Source organism: Sturnus vulgaris, chromosome 2 (assembly GCF_052056855.1).
Source record: "Sturnus vulgaris isolate bStuVul1 chromosome 2, bStuVul1.hap1, whole genome shotgun sequence".
NCBI lineage: Eukaryota > Metazoa > Chordata > Aves > Passeriformes > Sturnidae > Sturnus > Sturnus vulgaris.
The window spans coordinates 45,228,420-45,249,877 of NC_142244.1; the positions used below are offsets into that span (position 1 = coordinate 45,228,420).

Consider the following 21,458-nt stretch of genomic DNA (forward strand, 5'->3'; position numbering starts at 1 on the left):
TTGTGACTCAAGTTTTGTAGAAATGCAACTGTGTAAACAACAATTGGTGACAGAAGGAGCTTTAATGACACATGGAACATGTTAAAAAGTAGCAAACATTTTTAAGGGCATATGTTAGAGCACGGAATTTCTTTTGTCTTGATTTTCTCTGCCGCAATATTAAAGAAAAAAATCAGTTCTCTTCTAGAAACTCACTGTAAGAATAATTTTCTTCTTTATCCTTTTTTTATTATTATTAGCGTTTAAGGCAACAAAAACATTAACTTTCTGCACTAGCTGAAGAAATGCTCATAAAAAAGCCTAAATATCTATTGACCTTATGGTCTCAATTTCAAATAGACTGTACATAATAGAATTACACTATAAAACCTATTTTTGTTATGAAAACTCTCTTTATGGATGCAAAAATGATTTATATTAGCAGTTACAGTTCAGAGTCATGTGGTTTATATCTTCAGTAAGGTTCATATCTTCAGTAATGCTAAAGGTGGACGAAGTGGAAACATTTATTTGGTTCCATAAAGTACACGTTTGTATTATCTCTGTCAGGTTACATTATCCATAGTACTCTTAACTTTATTAAAGTTATGGAAGAAGTTCAGACCTTTGAACTTGAACTGAATGGAGTCTCATAAATGGGAGCTGTATAAGATGTGGAAGGAACCTAAGGAAGAAAAGTACCATACCAGAAAGTTTAGTACCCATCTCCATTGGAGGGATGTTCAGGTGAAGTAGCAGGTTTAGCACTTGCAGTCTATGCCCATGTAGTTGTCTGGCTTTACTCCTTCAAAGCCAAGTTGCTAAGAGGAATGACTGGATTTCTGTCTGGAAGTGCCTTGTTTTGGTGCAGATAATGTCATTGCAAGGCATCCTGACTTCAAGGGTGTCAGAGAAACATGGTATTTAGGGAACAGCAATAAACCCAGAAGGACTGGTTATCAAATACATATATGGACTAAGCCCCTGAGACCTGATGTCCTCTCTTTATCGTCTCTGTAGGGATCCCAGCTAGTGTGTGGACTCTAAAAAGCCATTACTATTTTGTTCCCAGCCACCTTCCAGCTGATTGAGAGATAGGGATTAGGCTGCTGCCTGAGCCTGGTCCTTATGGTTCAGACCATTGATCTCCCAGCTGTCCCTAGGGCTTTTGCACATTTTCAAGAATAAGCAAGAAATTAAACTCCCCCAAACTATCAGCCTGGCATGATTCACAAGCAGATGGGCTCTGTTCTGTAAGGTACCAGATGCCACCATGGAGCAATGAGCATGTCTTTGTGCAAAGAAGAATCTCTGACAATGTCCTTTACTTTCTGAGAAGATTCATATTTTTAGAATTTCATAAGCACACCCACATTCACTGGGGGTGTTTGAGTTACAATTTTATGAGAAACGCCTGTTTCTATTATTTCCTTTAGAAGTAAACAAGTTACTGCTCCCCTGCTTTTAGAAAATGTGGGCAACTAACGCACAAAATAGAGTTAATTTGCTATATGGGTTATATTGATTCTGCACCATTAACAGACCAGCTTAATTTGGTGAGGGATAAATAGTGTAATTAATTAGAGACTGTTTCTGTCCATAAAACTAAACAATTGGTTTCAAACCACCCGAGACTGCAGTGTTTTTGAAGGATCTATGCAGTATTTATGTGCCAGGATGCTGTTTAAACTCCCTGTAGTTCAGGACTTCCTTAATCCAAGTCTTGAAATACAGTCATATCTCAATTTTGTTGAAAATGCTTTCAAGGTGCTTAACCTCAACCTCTCTTGGATGGTGAGAAGTGTCTTGTTTCAACACCTCACCTTTGCAGAAAATATAAAAGTCAGTCAAAAAAAGGCTCAGACACAGAGACCTCTGGTCTCGGGGGGATCATCCCTGTAAGTGGGGAGACTACAGGTGCAGACTCCCCCTTTCACATGTTTTCTTTCTAGTCTCACTCATTTGTTCCTATGTAGAAATCTGGCTTCATCACAGACAGAGTGGCCCCATGTGCTGAGAATGTGACCATTTCAGGTATTTACGTGTGATTCTCCCCTAGACATGAGAAACAATCTCTGGCAATGTTTCATAAAAAATGCTGTATTTCTACAGAAGTTCTGGTTTATATGAACCAGACTTTTCCAGAAAAAAACAAAAAAACAAAAAAACCAAACCAACAAAAATGCCAAAAAGCAAAACGGGTTTTTTTAAAGATTCTAATCTCAGTCTTATAGTAATATGGTACAAAATATAAAGCTAGAGGTCAATCCCTGCCACAGTAGGGTTTATATCTCAGGATGCTCACTATCTCTGTCCAATGTAGTCCTGGAAATCAGATTTCCCACAGTTGTCTTTAAGATTGCTCCTGTCTTGCAGACCTCACTCGTTTTCAGTTCTTTGTTCTAAAATTTATCTTTTCTTAATTTCATCTTATTACTTAATTTGTAATCATTACACCAGGTTCATTGCTAATGGTTAGAATGTCAATGAAATATCACACTGATAAGATTGACAGTATCAGGGCACATTACTCCTTTCTGAATATCTTCCTCTATCCTTTGTGAAAATTAATTTATGGCTGATTGGGGACGTTAGGCTCTGCAGCAAAGCCTCACAGCTACATCATGTCCTGACTCCTAGCTGCCTTGACTCATTAAAGCATTTAAAAACTTGGCATCAAACTGTACTGGAGCTGCGAATCGCTCTGTTGTAGCAAAACAATCTTTCTGTCAATTCTGTTGGTTTCAAAATGAGGCTGCTCTGATCAGACCTTTCGCATATGGAGGTGCACAGCTGGTTCTGCTGCTTTCAAGTGCATCCAGAAATATGCCCACTGGGCTTTCATGGGGCTGAAGGGAAAATGTTATCTCGTGAAACAATTTTACCTTCCGAGGTGAGATATTTCAGCTGGTAGTGATAGCTCTATAGAAACAAGAGAGCTAAAACACGTTACAAAGATTTTTTTCACCATATTCATATTTATTTAAACTACAGCTTAAATGCTATGCCCTTTAGGGGAAAAAAAAAGAATGAAAACTGAGAAAATAATAACTTTGCCTTTCCTATGAACCTTTAAAAGGAAATTACTGTGGTCTGATGAGAGGAGCTCAACAAGTTCTTTAGTTCTGGCAAATACTCTTCCGCTTTTAACCACGCACAGATGACAGATGATGCTGGATTTGCTCCCTGCTGCATTAATTGCAGGGTTATGGCTTGAGCACAGCAGCTTTATTTTACACTGTTGTGGTCACAGGATAGGCTGAGGTTATTTTCCAAGGGAATGGACATATGCATGAGTGTGCATATGTGCACTGGCATGATGTCCACAGTAGGGATGTTAAGGCTGTCTCTTGTACACCTTAGTTTACTAAAATCTCCACTTTAGCAAATGTATTTCAGATACTCAGAACAGAATCTTTTTCCAGCACTTGGGACTAGGGCCTTGTCAGGCAGCTAAACACTGAATGGATAAGAAAAGGATATTAAAAACAACAAAAGGGAAGGGGGCCAGGGGGAAGGAAGAAAAATGCCCCTAACATTTTTTGAGTAAGACAATCTACTGCTATTCATGCTGTGTCCTTATGAAGGGTCTGCTGGTGGTTCCGTGTATAGCAAGAGACAGGATCCAAGAGTTCAAGTAGCATTTGGACAGTACCAGGCACATGGGTGGGAACAATCCTGGAACTGACTCTGATGATCCTTGTGGGCTCCTTACATATTCTGTGATTCTGTGGTAAGTGGGGTTTTGCTTACACATAGTTTAAGTGATATCCTCTGAAGGGGGAGATTCTCATTGTCTGGCTTCTACAGGATGAATAACTTGTTGTGCTGCAGTTTGACAGATCCCTCACTCACACCTACTTCTCTGTGCCGGTGTGAGAAACATTTTGAAGTCTAATATGGAGGTGACAAGTAGACATTAATGAACTCACATGGCACTATTTCAGAGAAGCACGACAGCTTACAGACTACTTGCTTTCCACGGGAAAGTCTATCTTCTTCATAAAGCCAGAAACAGCCTAGCCTTTCTCTGACATAGGTTTCTCTTCCCCACAGGCTTTGCAGAGACAAGTATTTTGTCATCTGATATCATCAGCTCTTCTGGATTTTTGGGAGGTTTATGACTGGGAGAGGAAATTCAGACCTTGGAAGGGAACACACATTGAGTCTGGAGTTTCCAGAGTCTCTGGCATCCCAGGTTACACAGAACAGTATATTTCTTCTTGTTCTTGCAGCTCGCATTTTTGGTGTTTCAGGGCAGATTTAAGAGACTAAGGAGTTTCTTTTTCATGTGCATGACAGATGGGTAGCAGCAAACAGGTTGTAATGGAAGAAAGACATGACAAATGAGGCAGCTAACTTTGTTCTCCACAACTCTCCTTAAAAAGTATAGTAATTCAAGGACTGAATGCAATGTAGTTCCTAATATATCAGTAGAGAAAGTACATAATAAAGCTATGGATCTCACTGGAAAGAGGCAGTTCCACTTCACAGAAAGTTCTGAAGAAAAAAAAAGGTTAATAAAGCTTATGGAGTCAAGATCTCTGTCCTTTTGTTTAATCCTCATTTGCCTATTTATTTGTTACCTCACCAATCACTTATGCAGTAAATAGGACCGTTTCAAACAAATTTAATAGGAGATGTAAGGTATCAATACTGTGGCATTCCATCCATGTGGGTGATGGAAAGAGTCCTTACAGGTTACACAGCCTGATACATCACTTTTAATTTACTTCAAGGACCAGAGGTCAAATTGCTTTGCACCTGCTGCGTGCAGCACTTGTCTGCATTTAAACCCTTGAAAACATCTTTTGCCTCCTATTTCATCCCAGAGGCAGATGAGAAAAAGGATGTCATCTCATAGCAACCGTGGCTGCACCAATTTGCAGTTCGTGGATCAAGTTGTTTCCTGTGCATTAAAATTAAATTTTTCAGTTCTGAATGCGCAAACACATGTAGAACACAACTGTGTTCCAGGAGTACGAACAAAAGGAAAGCTGTACTGCATGAGATCAGATGTCTAGTTAGGACTATGAAGGCTGGTCCTCTTTTTCCAGCAGTGACAAGTGGCAGATGCCTAAGGAAGACCACAGGAAAGGAGCAGGATCCGGTGATACTGATACTGATACTGATACAACGAGAATTCATCTGAGCTCTTTTCCTTCCTTCAAGGGCTGATGGTTCACAGGTGACATTAGGGGGGGATTTAATGTATAAAATTTATTTATGCATTTAACATGAATAATGCATTGAACAGTTCTTGGTGTATTCCTGTCTTTGCTTTCTTTTTTTACTTCTTGGTCTTGTATAAAAATTTAGATCCAGGTCCTACAACAGAGGATCATAAGGCAACTGGGCACCATATAATAAATATATCTTCTCACTTCATTTGGACCTGTCACCTGCTGGCTTCAATTAATGCCTCTAAATTCTTGTAGTGAAGGTGGTATAATCAACCTGTCCTTAGCTTTCCCAGTCTATGCATTGTTTTCTAGACTGTTCTTGAATGTCCCTCTTCCTGTGGAGTCCTGGTGCTTGAATTGAAGCAGTTTCAGATTTTTCGTCGTTCTCTGTACTATTATTTACTGATTTGGGATTATTTGGGACTAAATTTGATTATTAGATGAAAAACAAAGGCACACCATGGAAGGAAAGAATCCTTTTGTCTTCTGTGTTTCCTCTGTTATTCAGTCCTGGGCCAATATGGAATTTCATTACCTTTATCCTCTTTTCCCTTACTTAATACAGACTACTCATACCCATATATAAACCATTCTTTCTCACACTGAAGAACCTTTTCCGATAGAAGTAATGTTTAACTAAAACATAATTTGGAAAAAAAAGGCCAAATCACGTCTAGTTCCAAGAAATTTTGAGGATTTTTTTCTTTTGCAACAGTCCCTATGGCATAATATTGGCTAACCCAGTATTCAGTGTCCTTAAAATTACTTGGAGATAGGAGATGGTTCCAGTTGGGAAAAATCTCTATACATACATCTGTAGCCAAATGCATAGGCTCATCTATATTGTATTTAAATTCCTTTAGGTTCTCTTTCAGTCAGCTGTTATATCTGGTCTAGGTGAATGGAATAACTGAAACAGAAAGCTGCAACACTACAGCCAATGTATAAAATTCCACTATATATTTTTTACTCAACAGAACAGCTACATATATATATTTTTAAAACAATTAGAAATTGCTCACAGAAATGTCAATGCTGAGTTTTAATTTCACTCATAGTCTGGGCATGAATAGGTGAAGATTAAATTCTATGGACAGTGGATTTCATTTCTAGTTTATTTTGATGAGCAAACAAGATCGAAGAAACTGCTGACTTAAATTTAGACAAGTACTCAATTGCTGATTAACATCTTTGATGTAGAAACTAGCTTACTGAAACCCTTTTTTACAGGGCACATCCTTCCTACTGGTCTCTAAATAACAATTTTATATAGTTCAGCATTGTGTTGTTTCAAAGAATTACTGTTTAAAGCATACAAAAATGTTTTGCTTTCAGATGAGGCACATTTATTTCTACAGTGCCTGTAGAGTACAGCAGATTTTTAAATTAATTATTTACAAAGCATTTATGAGGCAGGATTTGTAAGCCTTAAATGGTTAGAAAATACTGTTTACATCCTTCTGATATATTACTGGGAAATATAGTGCAGGCAGACCCATGCAAGTTGTTTTATTTCTCATAATGCCTTTCAGTTCTTGTGAATTTGATCTAGCTTTAGGATGAGGAGATCAGGGGGACACTGAAAATATGGGGGGTTTTGCCTTTCACACCTTATTAGTACATTTAACTGGCAGAATATATATGGAAAAATTTTGTTGACAGAAAATAGTGTAATCCATAGGAAAGAAATACTGATTTTAAATTCAGGATGGACTGCATCTTGAAAAATTCCACCAGAAGCTTTTTTCTCTTGAGCCAACTTTACAATCCAGAATGCACAAAGTGCATTCAACTAGTTATTATTCCCTGTAGTGAGGAGAGAGTCTACAAAATATATTTCACTATCTGAGTTCCATCTGCACATTCTGCAAATCTCAAAGTCATTTTTTAGACACACCAAGGCAGCACTGAGAACATATTCTGATGCAACATAAGGAGGGGTGTCTGCTCATTACCTCTGGACATACTCCACACATGTGTGTGCTAAAACAAACAAACAAACAAACAAACAAACTAACTAACTAACTAACTAACTAACTAACTAACTAACACACACACAAATAATTGTATTAATATCCAAGTTTTCATTGAAAAATTGATCAACGTTTCATGGAATCATTGAGGAATTTAAACAGGAAATAACATTTTTACTCTCTAAACTCCTGGTCAAGGGCAGACCTATTTCAAAATCCTCATCTAGTGTACAATGCCAGAGGAAGGAAATCTTGTCTTATGCAACCTGAAAATATATCAGTTTTATGACTAATCATAATCTACACATGCACAATTCTAGGAATAATGATTGTAATAAATCTAAACTTCATTATTAAGTGAGGAAAGCTGCTTTTATATGACATTTCATATAGCTTGGGTTATAAAAACAACCCTTCCCACTCCACTTCTTGTACCTTCATTGCCAGTAAACAGTTCTGAAATGGTTCTGAATGGCTTTTCTGGTACAAGCAGGATTTACAGAACTAATTAAGGAAAGTTATATGTGATCCATATGGACTTCAGCGTCCTTGCTTTTCTTGTTATTTGATTTCTGATCATCCATTCACCAGCAATTCCAGGTCCTGTGGTCATTTGTAATTTGTATAAAAGTGCTTCATGCAATCATTAAGAGAAATGCTGGGGCAAAAAATAAAAGCTATAATTAAAAAATCCCTAGAAGTTCCTGAAGTCCATTTCTTATCTATCCTTTTTCTTTTTCTTTTCTTTTTCTTTTTTTTTTCTTTTTCTTTTTCTTTTTCTTTTTCTTTTTCTTTTTCTTTTTCTTTTTCTTTTTCTTTTTCTTTTTCTTTTTCTTTTTCTTTTACTTTTTCCTCACTTTAAGATGTTACCAATGGGTCAGCTACCACAGTTATTTCTTAACCTAATGTTTCTTGATCAGCAAATTTCTCCTATTTTCCATCCAGCATTTAATGTCCATGATTTATTTTCTTTTTAGTAGGTCCACCTCATGAATCACTGAGAAAACTGAGCTCCTCCTTAGAAACACACCTACAGAGATTTTTGTATTTCTCAAATATCAATTGGCTAAATTGATGTCACACTGAACATTAGTCTTCCTCTATATATTCAACCTTTCTCCTACTTCTTTTTTCTTCCATTTTTTTTTCCTAGTGGGTCAAATCTATTTAGATTAAGAGGTATTTAAACAAGGATATTCAACATTTTCTAGGAGGACAGAAGTTCACAAATTGGGTGAACCATGAAGTTCATTCAAAGCCTTTGTGTCCTTCTTAGTTCAATGCAGTTCTCTTGAATTGTCATAAGCATAATAAAAAGAAAAATTGTCTGCCAACACCCTATCTGCAGGTCTGTGTACCTGCTTTCTACATTTTCCCCGTTTTTGAAAAGAATTGGTTTTGACTGCCTACTCATCAAGATGATTAGCAGCACAAAGGATGCAGTAGCAAACCACCAGCTCTTAACTTTTATTAAGAAAATAAATTACCCTAGGAGGTAGTTTAGCATAAACTGATAGAAAACATCAATCACGGTTTCTTTGGGGAGGACAAAGTGCAGATGAGTGAAACAGTAGAGTATTTTGTGATGAGGAGAAATGGAGGTTGATAAGATTTGTTTGTTGCTTCTAGAATGAGAAGAATCCTGAGTGCAGCTACAGCCAAGATCTGTGAGTTATGTGAGCTTCCTGCTCTACTGTTTCCAGAAGGGGGAAAAAAGAAAGGAAGAAGATAAAAGCCAAGGTCCCAAACAATGTTGAAAATAATATTCACACCATAAAGCACCATGAATTTTATTTCCAGTCTAGGAGTCCAGTACATAAACCTGCCACCAGCTGTGTGATTGGTCAGGATAACAGGAAGGAACCGAATAATTCAAATAGTTTCTACTCAGAGATGCATCTTTGCACATGCAGTCCATCTGCCTTAACCATACCTATTTCACCAGGAGGAAAAAAACTCTTCTTATTTTACAATTTGCTGTCCCATTCATGTAATGAGCTTGGTAGCTCGCAGTTCTGACTTACTCCTTGCGACATTAGCACACTGGATTTTCATTATCCGTCAAATTGCAGTGAGGACAGCAACTGAATGGGCCAAGAAGACTAGCAGAGCTTGTCTGTTCCCACAGACCAGGGCTGAGTCATGGTGATGGGACAGAATCTATAAGTTATCTTTGCTGCTCCATTATAGATAAACTGAATTTAATTTTCCAAGTATCACTCTGGCACCTCCTTCTACTAACTAAAGTCACGCAAGACTTTGGAATAAATGTTATAGCCTCGTGATGTAAAACTCATTCAGTAGAAAATATCATGTGAGACCTTCCACAAAATTGCATAGATAAATTAAAGGGTTCACTGATCCTTGTGGAAAATTCCTAACAAGATCCTGCATTGCTTAAGATTTAACTTTACCCGATATTTTATCATTTTTTATCTTGCTAGAAAAGCTATTTTAGAAACAGGAAGGTTTACACATCAAAGCTGTGATTGCACCTTTTTTAGTATGATTCTAAGCATCCTCTTTGTTTCCTGTTGCTTTTCACAGTGAACTCTGCTTGCCTAGTAGTTTTAAAATTGGGGATTGGAAAGCTGATATTCAATAAATGATTCAGAGAAAGACAGGCTGGCTTTGAATATGTTTTGTTTCATCATCATTCAGGGAGAGAAAGAGGAAGGAGAAATCTTTGTAATACAGAGCAGGAAAATAGGTAAAGAGAGCAGTAGGAAAAGAAGGCCTCTGTAAGTGCACTGTGAATATAGATAATACAGCTCACCTTCCTTTCTTTTTAAATAGAGCAGAATAAGAGATAATTGGCTTACTTTGTATGAGAAAAAAAGTTTCAATATTAAGAAATTCTTGCAAGCCTAAGAACGGTTAGATAATGGAGATGGCTGCTGAATGATGCTGAAGAATCAATGTTATTGGAAAAGTTCAAAGTAACATTTAACACTCTTCTATATTTGATGTGTAATGTGAAATCACACTGGCTCTGCCCATGTGGGAATTGACCGCTAATAATGTCATTAGTTTTCAAATACCAAGGATGGAAACAGTAAAATACAGATGAGCAATGATCTTCTTCCCTCAAGAAAACTCAGATTGCCCAATTTGTGGTCAGTGCCAAGAAGCCTGACCTAATGCACAGAGCTCCTGCCAAAATGCAGAGAGCTTAGGGCAGAACAGTCGAAAAGAGGCTGGAATTGAAGGGTCAAACTAGAGAGAACAATACATATCAAAAGGTCACATGGAATACTAAGAATGAGAAAAAGGAGAACAAGATTGCACGATACAAGACAGTGTTTTTTACCAGTGTTCATATTAATCTCTGGGAAATTTGGCTTGTTCTTGAACTTCTTTTTTTTCTTTTTTTTTTCATTATTATAGTGCTAGATCACAGCTGAGAAGGGCTTATGCAAACTCTACAGATGGTGAATTCTGGAGAAGATAATGGCATACTGGTGGGGATAAATTTCACACAAATGAGATACAGAACATGAAGTGGGGCTGCAGGAGAGATGACAGAAAATAGTCATATCCAAACAAAAGGAGTAAGATGTTCAGGACTTATTTCAACCCTCAAATTCCTATAACAAAGAATAAAATATGTTTGAGGCACAACTGTATCACAAATGCATTAATCATTAAAGAATGTTCTCTGAACAAAGTGAAATTCATAGCATTAAGGAGATGCTACACAATTGTCATATGAAGAAGGACATGAGAAATGCAAGTCTTTCATAACTGAGATCAGCTGAACAAGAATTCCAGCACAGATTGCTCTTCTTACATTGCACTTTAACAGGAATGTGCTGGGAATACTGTCAGATGGTTTGCATCATCCTGCATAGAGACTGGATAATTCACATCAGGCAGCATGATCTTCTGATAGTGGCATAGAAAACACATAAGAAAAACAAAACGAGCAAGAAAAGCAAGAAGAGCAAGAAGAAGAGCAAGAAGAAGAAGAAGAAGAAGAAGAAGAAGAAGAAGAAGAAGAAGAACAAGAACAAGAACAAGAACAAGAACAAGAAGAACAAGAAGAACAAGAAGAACAAGAACAAGAACAAGAACAAGAACAAGGCAGGCCTTTGAACTGAGTCAGGCTTGGGGAAAAAAAACAGTTCCAAACCCTTTACAGAGCCTCATATCTCCCTCTTTACTGTTTTTTATTTGTTTAAGTTCTCTGACTTTTGATCCAGGTACAAAGTCTTGGCATTCCATATTGCTTGTTGTAAAGCTATCAGTCCACATCATCAATTTTAATTTGATCATAATTATTACTCTCACACTTCCTATTTTTCTCAAGGTACATAACTACTCAATCACTGACCTCTAACTAATCTCTCTTATTTTTGTGAAGTTCTATTTAAAGATATTCCTAAGCATTTCAGCATCATGACAACTGCAGTGTGAGGAGAATGAAAATAAAATACTGGGAGTATGCAATTCACTATTAAAGTAAGCAAACAAACAAACTCAGAATATATTTTTTTTCCATATGCATATTCAAAACACCATTCCAACTTGGAGAATGAGCTCTGCTTGCCCTTCACAGGCCGAGGAAGAGAGGAAGCTGTGCCCTTGCCTTGCATCACCCAGAACACTGTCATCACTGAACTGAGGCACTGAATGCTCCAGTAATTTCCGCTGCCAACATCCAAAAGGATTGCTTTTTGAGACACTGTATGGGCCAAATCCATTAATTCCTGCGGTCCTTCAAAGTGCTGAGGACTGGCAGGAGCCAGAAGGAGGACATTGGAAGGGTACTTACCAGTGCTATGAGGCAGAGCAAATTTTCTTTCATAGTCCTGGCTGGACAGCCTGACAAATTTACTTCAGTGCTGGTGGCCAGATTTAGGACCAGGAAGGAGAGGGTTTTTCTCACGTTAGTTCAGAAAATATTACCTATGTATTGCCTCCCTCTTCTAAATTGAATATTGACTACTCGTGAACATCTGGGGATACTGTCTGGCTTTTCTCACCACTGTCCTGCTATTTCTACAGGGCAAATAACATAAGAGCTCTTCCAAGCAAAACATGCTTTGCTTGTTTGGCTCAGGATAGGATAACTGACATAAGAATAGTGTCTCACGACAGCTGAAATGATAGGTTTGGGTGATTTCATAGTTCTTTTTGGCTTCTGTGAAAATGTGTCAAAGTAATTCTTCATGCAAAATTACTTACAATAAAAATAAGCCATGCCTATTTACTTTGAAGTTTTGATCTTACTTTCTCTAATTCTGCTCTCCTATGGCAGTGGGCAAAATGACACTACTGAGATCTGGTTTTAGTAAGTGATGAGTAAAATTCCTGTAGTGCAGTGCACTGCTCTACACCCACCCTTTCCTAACTCCATAGAACTGCCACCTCTGCGGTTTTGCCACTCCTGATCTATGCAGATGACTTCACAATCCTGGCACCACACACACTACAGAATTATTCCCCAATGGGAAATTGTAGGGGATGGTGATAATTATCTCATCAATTTCATAAACATTAACTGGATTCCTGCTGCTGTGATTTAGAAGTTTTTCTATGTTCCTACTGCCCTTCCTGTTATCATATCTTCAGTGGAAAGCTTTAAATATGAAATAACCTGCTGAAATACATATTGTGATACAGATTTGAAAAGAACTGCACTGCTATTACTTTCATCTTTGTGTATCAGAATGTAGTACCTCTAAATTGTCAAATATTTTAAGACAGCAAATACAAAATAATTTCAAATAAGAAAAAAAATTAGGTCAGAAAATACCAGAAATTTTCCTACAAACGGAGAAAATTATCAAATCTAAAATGTCACTAATCACAGATCCACATGTATGCTTGTGAAAGAAAAACAAATCATAAGCTAATATACACATTGCAAGGAATTTAAGTTATCCCAGCTCAGGTTACTTAACATAATGTATTTTTATTTCATGTTTATTTTGTGAAATCACTTGATTTTATCTTATGACTGCTGTCATAAAAACAACTTTTCCTGATGAATAACATTTGGAACAAAGCCAAAAACTGATCTAGTCCTTGTTTTTCTAGGATTAAGCAAAGAAGGTGTAAGCTCTCAGTGCTTTGTAGCACTAAATGAAAAATCCCTATTTAGCACTGGTAATCACTTTGAAAAGTGACCACCCGAATGAAAAGTGTGATTGCAGATACAACATCATTATGAAGGACAGGAGAATGAGAGGAGCAGATGCCTTCAATCTTATGTAAGCAATCAAGAAACTGAACATGTCAGAGATGCCAAAGGAAGAGATGGGACTGCTTCATCTAAAACCTCCAAGCTGCAGTTTGGGCCCTTAGATGATTTAATATCTTCCCCTGGAGGGAGAGAGCTCATTCTGTCCAGATGCTTTGATTCTCCAACCATTTCAGACTAACATAGCCTTACAAATAAAAAAGGGAGATAGTGGGAAGAGGAAGCACTGCACAGATCTGCATTATAGAGGATGCTGGCCACTGAATTGGTGTGTGGGAATAATTCCCTTGCCCATATAAAAGCTATGGCATTGAAAATCTGAAGAATTTGGGTAGAAGAAAAAAACCAAAGAGACAAAAGCAGGAATAGACATGAAAGGAGGATAGCATGACTTCAGCAAAAATTTTGGCAGAGGTAAATGGAAGGAGGAATAGTTTTGAAGTTGATGTGTGGTAAAGCTTTAGTGAAAGAGAATAGGCACAGCATATTTCATTAGAGGAAATCTAAAGTAGGAATTATATGTCTCTGTGCATTACTGACTTTTCAGGTTTTTCTCTCCCATGAATATCCATTTATAATTTCCCACTTCACCTACATCGTCCTCACAATTAATTTCACCATGCCATGACCTTCATGGACCATGCTTATTTCTCATTAAAAAAGCTATGTGTGTGCTATCATCTGCAGATTTGCCTGCCATGTTATTTGTGTCTTTTTCAATATGTTCAATGACATATTAAGTCCAAAGAGAAAGGTGACCCACATAGCACTTGACATGTACCATCTGCCTTCGGGATAGATATTTATCATTATTCATTATGCCTTGTTTCTACCAAGCAACTGTTTTTCAGCCTATGTGTCAATATTACTGTCAGTGGCAATACGATTCTATAAAAAATTTCACGAGATAGTGCACACAGTAAAACCTCATATATTATACCACCTGGCTTCTGTTTGTCAACAAATGTTGTCATTCCATTGAGGAAGCAATCCATTCTGACAAGAAAGACATATTATTTTATTTCTTGTTTTCCTTTGTCAGTGAAATGAAGGCCCAAGCAAGATCTTCAGAGATAAAACAGAAATGTCTTTCACCAAGGCAGAAGCTTGATCTCTAGGGAAGCCTGGCTGCTGGGTAGACCTCTGTGTTTGATCCCCCTCAGGCTGAGGGGGAACCTCTATCTTCCAAGGTAACTGTCTAAATCTTAAGCTCAAATTTTGGAGTCTGCTGTATCAGACTGAAAGCAAATCTAAATGATCACAGAAAAGTTGCATTGCATGTATTCCTATTTCTCTCGGCAGGAAAAATGCAAAAGTTCATTAGTACTACGAAAATACATTTTTTCTTTCTATTCCATCTTTATTTTCAGAATAATCGGTACTATAGCTAGAAAACAGTAATTTTCTACTGCAATTGGACAGAAAGACTCCACTGTTGCCCTTGAGAGAACATATACCTTTTACATAACTCTTTTTATTCACTATAAACCAAAAATCTAGACAAGTCAGCTTGCCCATAGGTGACATTTCTCCTCAAGTTATTTGAGCTTTTCACTTAAGTCTACTTAATTATTTATCTGTATAATCAAATCTGCACAATCTCCCCAGAAGAAATAAATGACATCGTTTAGATATGCAAAGGATGCTTAGTTCTGAGAAAGAACAAAGCCTTTGCAAACTCCTCCTGAGAGAACATAACATTGGAGAAAGATCAAAGGAGAAAACCCAATCTAATATTATTAGATGGATTAAGATTTATGTGTAATCTTGCAGTGGCATTGCTCAAGTTTCAGCACCAGAAAGGTTTTGTGAGCATTCCCAAGAGAAAAAGAAAACAACCAGCATGATTTGTTCACAATATGTTCCAAGGCCAGAAATGAGCAGATGTGCTATTTGAAACTTCCTGTGTGCTTCTCGGCACCCCTGTCCTCCCAGTGTGAGAACAAAGTCTAATGCTCATCTGGGGAGGCAGAGCTGCAGTCCTTAAGATGGGCTGTCTTAAGTTCTTTTCTAGGGATTTTTATGATGTGCTTTCGTTCCCACAGGGATTTGAAGGAATAGTTTCTGTGGAAAAGTTGGTTTGATAGAGTTATCTGGGCATGTTCCCTCCTAAAAGTTCTGCCTTGTTTGCGGTCTTTAATGGTCTCAGTCGCATTTCTTCATGTTTTTAGATGTGGGAGGGAGATTGTTGTTGCCTTGACATAATTCCCTCTGATCGCTACTCTTTTGTCAGCCCTTTTAGGGGAAGAGCATGTGCCACACTCCAAGCCATCCCTACCTGAGCGCTGCCTGCAACTTGAAACTTGGGCATTTCCAGCTTCTTGCCATAACCCAACCAGTGCATGTGAAGAATTTCTGCTTCATGAAACTGTTTTTCCTACTCTTTTACTACAAAATTAATATCTACTGAGTTTATAGAGCAGGAATTTCTATATCACAGCCCTGTCGTAATCTGTTCATATTTGTTGGGGTGAGTATTTACAAGAATGATAAAAACATTCTAAGTTGTGACAAGGGACACATTTATTTACTTCAAGCATATGTAAAATGTTTATTTTTACTGTTGTGTCCCAGTTTGACACATAAGATTTTACATTGAATGATAAATGTGTCCCTGGTTGTTTTAGTCTATGTGTGGGAGGTTAATATCTGCACAGCAAAGTGACAATAGAGGAGCAAAGCAGGGCCCCAGGGACATAAAGAAATATTGACTCAAAATGTAGAGCCTCTTCCTAAAAAATATGTTTGTGGGACATAAAAGACTACATAACAAAAATAAAAGTAATAGACAAGCTTTTGGATAGACATCTGTGACAGAGATTATTTTCTTTGTTTCTGGGAGATTGTAGCAAAAACATGTAATGTCTGCCATAAGGCATTATCACATTTAATCACATTTCACAAGCCATTGTTTCTGCACAAAGCACTGCTTTTCTAGGACTGCAGGGTATTTGGATATTTCTCAGAAAACTCTGAGATATTGTACTCACTGAGAAGTGTATGCCATGTCTGGATTTGAACAATTCGATATTCTTCACACAAAAGAAACACAGAATGTCGTGAGGAAGTGTTAAAGGATGGTAATGTAGCTATGTGTTTAAAAATTCCATTTAGGATCATCACAGTTCAGCTTCACAATTTTGAGCTAACTTGATAATATAAACTAGGAAAAGCCGTTGAGTCTTATGTCAAATAAAACACACTCTGCTATCCCGGAGAATCCTGCTATCCTACAAGCTGGAATACATTTCAAGCTGGGATACCCAAAAAATGTGATAGAGATTTATGGGGAAAGAGTTAAGCAGTACGGAACTTAGAAAAAAATATGTAAATTTAGTTTGCAAAGTCATTCTAATGAAGTAATTAGCCTGTCAGTCTTTCTTGTTTTCATCTTGAAATACCATTCTCAGATGAGTGCTTTAAAACATTACTTCTGTTAGAACCAGGCAATTTAATGCCAAAGATATTCAGATAATGGCAAGTGGATTTGACCTTAAAGAACTTGTTACTTCAATCTTCTTTTTATTACACAAGTAATCGGCCTGCTTAATTTCAGCTTAGCAAATCACTACACAAATATACAGTAGGTTTTCTACCTAAACAGAAATGTTTATAATTTTTGAAAAGGGGGCAGCATTTTCTTGATTAGGCCTAATGGCAAAATACATGGAGTCATGTATGCCAGCTGAATTCCAACTCTGAATCTACAGAAATGCAGAGCAGTGTTTCATCTATTTAATATGCAAAACATTACACTGATGTCACATTAAAACTATATAAGCAACAATCCTGAAAAGCCATATGGTGGCTAAAAGACAAAAAAGAAACTCATCTCGTTTGTTCTGTACATGTCTTGCATTTTCCTGGATTCTTCCATTTATTGCTATTATTTTCTGTAGGAAGTTTTTTAATATCTTCTGATTTTTTACCCATAAGTTGGAGGATATAGAGATTTTGTGTTGCTTACTCATGTTGACTATGCCATCAAGCTTGAATATGGAGGTCCAAGCCTCTCTGCATTTCCCTGAAACAGAAGGCATTCCCTCTGTAAGCATTCAAAAATTGTGAATAAGCTGACTAAAAATTCACAAGACTGGCCTAAAACAATAGTGTAAGCCCACTGCATTTTTGGTTGTTTTTTATTTGTAATTTTCAATGCTTTCTGGAATACTCAAGTAATTTTTTTAAAGCTGTTGGAACCATGGAGGTCAGAAAGGAGAGGGAAGGGAAGGGAAGGGAAGGGAAGGGAAGGGAAGGGAAGGGAAGGGAAGGGAAGGGAAGGGAAGGGAAGGGAAGGGAAGGGAAGGGAAGGGAAGGGAAGGGAAGGGAAGGGAAGGGAAGGGAAGGGAAGGGAAGGGAAGGGAAGGGAAGGGAAGGGAAGGGAAGGGAAGGGAAGGGAAGGGAAGGAGTGTTGAGTCAGAAGGCTAGAGATATAGCTGACAGCGGTGATTCAGTCCATATGTGGGTTATAAGACTTGAAGAGGGGTGAAGAGGCTTCTCTGAAGATTTGCAGACAGACCCAGAACAAGAATATCCAAAATGTCAATTCTTGGAGACAGAATTAAATTTTCACCTTCAGTCATAGTGTAGCATAAAAGAAAGAAACATCAGAAAATAACATAAGGAAAGAGAAAAAGCAGATATTCAGGAATCAGGGAGATGTTGTCACTTATGAGACTGAAAAAAATGGCACAAGCAAGTCTAGGAACTAATGGAATGACCTACAGTTCCTTACAAGATGCTCAGAGCCACCAGAAGGTGATGCTATTCCACTTGTTCTTCATGAGAGAAGCAGGATGTGACAAAAGTCCCAGTGACAAGGCAGAAACTTGGAATGAAAAAATGGATAAAGAGATGCTAGCTGACTAGCAGCATACTGTCTATGCTGGCTTTGGTCTTGGCTCCTATGTTCCCAGCTGCTATTGTTAAATACCTTCAGAAGGACAGATGATATACTAAGAGGTAAAACTCTGAGGAAAAACCAACAAAATGAAACAAAACCAAGCAGATACAAACAAACGAAAACTATGGCAAAACATCAAGAACTAGGGACCTTTTTTTCAGGTAACATTTGCATTGCAGTTAGCATCCCATGAGCTCTCTGCTGTCCACAGAAACACAAACTAGTACCTCTAAGGATGGTGTATTAGGGATAGAATTTCCATCTGAAAGGAAATGATTGAAAGGAATTGTGCTCTACAAGTGTCTCTTGTCTGCATTGACAAGAGATCATTAACTCAGATGTAGATGTCTGTATATACCTCTGATTTTGCTTTCCACTTAGAAGAAGAGCCAGGCTCTTAACTAAGAATTTCCAAGACAGACTTGATTCAATACTGTTATGATTTTATGAGAATCACACAGCTCTGTTTTCTATTTAGTGAAAATTATTGTCTTTTGCTATTTGGTAGCAAGGTAGATGTGTCATTGTCTCTGCAGAATACTCCATCTTCCTCATTTGTAATGGAAGGACTAGGAAACTGATAGGATGCTCAAACATGGTTTTCTTTGAAAAGTTATCAGTGAATCATTTATTTTGTCAAGATGATCTCCTGTGAAAATTTTTCACCTGCATACAATATTTTTATGAGACCAGAAGTACAAAATTAATTTATTACTTTTAGTATTGGCACCTAGGAAAGATTTTGTTATTTAAATTTTGCTTCCATCATTAAGTTTTCTCTGAAATAAACAGATGGCCTTAACATAATCTTCATTTGTTGTAAGCTTGTAAAATGAGGAGTGAAAAGCAGTTGGTTTTTACACCAGATTCAACAAGTTAAATTGCCAGAAAAAAAGACCTTCAGAACATACAACATAGGCAATGACTGGTACTGCTTAGTTCAAATTTTTTCTAGTTGAACTATTCCCAAATCTTATGATCTTAGATATGATTCAAACAGTATTCTCAAAAGGAACACAGCATCTGTTTCTTCCCACTGGAAAGCATGGTGTCTAAATTGTTCAGGTTTCTACCAAAGCTGGGTTAGATTAGGTTTGAATTGACGTGCAGGATGTAAGGGTGGCAGGAGCTGATCCTTGGCTGCTCGACCTACAGAGGGGAGACCTGAGGACATTTAAACCTCATAGCTGCACCTGGTTAGTGACCTCCAAACTGACCACTCCTTTTTCTGCTCTGTATGTCTTTCAGTAGCTGTTGGGTAGCCTGATTCTTATTTTGTAAATGGATGTATCTGACTCCGAGAAAAAGCTTTGAACTAGTCAGGAGGTATGCAAGGCTTCTCTGGAGTGCTCTGCTGTTATCTTTGTCTTTTTGATCAGGGTGGTCTGGTTGTTTCTAATCCTTTGGGACTACCTTTATTTCAATTATTGCTCTTTAACATATTGGGGGTTTTAAAATCTGATTATTTGTTGAATATGTGAATATGATTAATTTTATACATACAGTCATTAAGTAAAATGATAGCTGGAATTCTTAGCACAGCAAAGCATTTTGGAAGAAAGAGAAATTGTACAAAGTATATTTTCCCTTTCCTACACTTTTTCCTAGACTCTTTTCACTGGCAGGCATGCAAATTCTTCAAATCCTGACACAGAACTTTGGCATATTCCACTATCCAGTCCTGTTTTCCGTCACAGTGAGTGTTTTCTAAGAGGGCTAGAATATAGTTTTGACTGCTTTGCTTGATATTGATGCATTAACAGATTTTTCAGTGTTATTTTTGAGATTCATGGGGGTTTTCTGCTCTATTCACACCCTCCAATAAATCCAGATCTACACCAAATCTGTCCCTCTCATGACCCTCCTGAAATCAGCCTTCTGGAACCTAATGGCAAAGGACAGTTACCTGATGTGGAGAGAGAAGGCAGGGCTTTTTTAGTTTTGCTACTTTGAATGCATTGTATAAGCTTTAGGAACTAGGGATGCTAATCCACAGTAATCATCTGAACATTTTCATGTACTGTTTTTGTTGATTGACTGAAAGAAATTTCAAATTGACTGAAATCCCTTGACAGCAAGGAGGTACTTCATGTGAATAACAACTGATGTGTCTTCTCTATACTCAAACAGCACTGACTGAGTAACAGAGAAATGCATTAGACAGAAGAAAACAATCCTTGTTTTTCATGGCAAAATTGCTGGTATATTCCAGTTTTTTGCTAGATTTGTGTATCTAGGAAAGTATGTGTTATATATTGTGAGAGAAAAATAAGACAATTATTGAAGCCAACAAAACTTAGGGTTAGGTAGCATCAGCATACACAATAACTGGGAGAAAGCAGGATGGGGAAAAGCTCAGGAACATTTAGAAAGAACTGGGATTTGCTGTTCATATATACAGCAGACACTGTTTAGGATATATGGTGTGGTATTGGTGTGAAAGACATATAAAGAGGTGCTTTGAAATTTGCAGGCCTCAAAGATGTGCTTCAATAAATGAATCAGTCTATATTCAAAATGGTCAAAGAAAAAGTGTTGGTAATAATCTTTTGGTCCTTATTTATTAGCAACTGTCATCAAGCTTTCTGAACAGTAACGCTAGGAAGAAAAATGTGATCACTTTGGTGGAAAATGTATTTGAGGATGTTTACATTGTTTATTGCTATTTTAGAAGTTGTCTGAGTCCCATTTAAAATATTAAATATTAATATTAAATCATTACATTTTTACACGCATCATCATGTTCACACTCTTAACGTCCTTTCTTTAGAATATCTATGGCCTAAGAGTAACAAGAAGGCTGCATTCTCTGAAAAACAGAGAAGTTAATATCCAAAAAAAAGAAAAAACAACTCTGTTTCATGAATTGTGGTAAGTAGAAGACAAAAGAATTTGACCTGCTTTGACAGCTTTTTAGGAGCTGTCTGGAAATTTTAACTTTTTACATAAGATATAGGAAAGTAACTACACAGAGCAGATCCCATCTTCTCCTTTCTTAGACAAAAGTCTGTAATCAAGTGGCCAGACAATCAAGGCTATTGTTTGGTATTGAATTCCAGAGGGAGGAACAGGAACTTTAATGAAAGCAGTGGTCCCACATTATAGGGTGTGGTGTGATGACTTCTTTCAGTATATCAGTCATCATCTCTGTTTTTCTCCCCACTGGAAGTCAAGGCTGGTTCTCTCTTTCCACTCCTTCCCTCTGCCTGAGGTTG

At 37.4% G+C, this 21,458-nt stretch overlaps 1 long non-coding RNA gene across 3 annotated transcripts in view; it reads left to right on the top strand.

Moving 5' to 3' along the window:
- The window catches only part of LOC148224757 (uncharacterized), a 132,231-nt gene that overhangs the window by 92,715 nt on the left and 18,058 nt on the right, over positions 1-21,458 (top strand). The window contains exons 2-4 of one of the 3 annotated variants that reach the window (XR_015801339.1): positions 3,567-3,712; positions 14,383-14,530; positions 15,574-15,810. This is a non-coding gene — a long non-coding RNA (uncharacterized LOC148224757). Of the gene's footprint in view, positions 1-3,566; positions 3,713-14,382; positions 14,531-15,573; positions 16,146-21,458 lie in introns of those variants that run through there. The other 2 variants (XR_015801338.1, XR_015801337.1) reach the window with 2 other exon arrangements.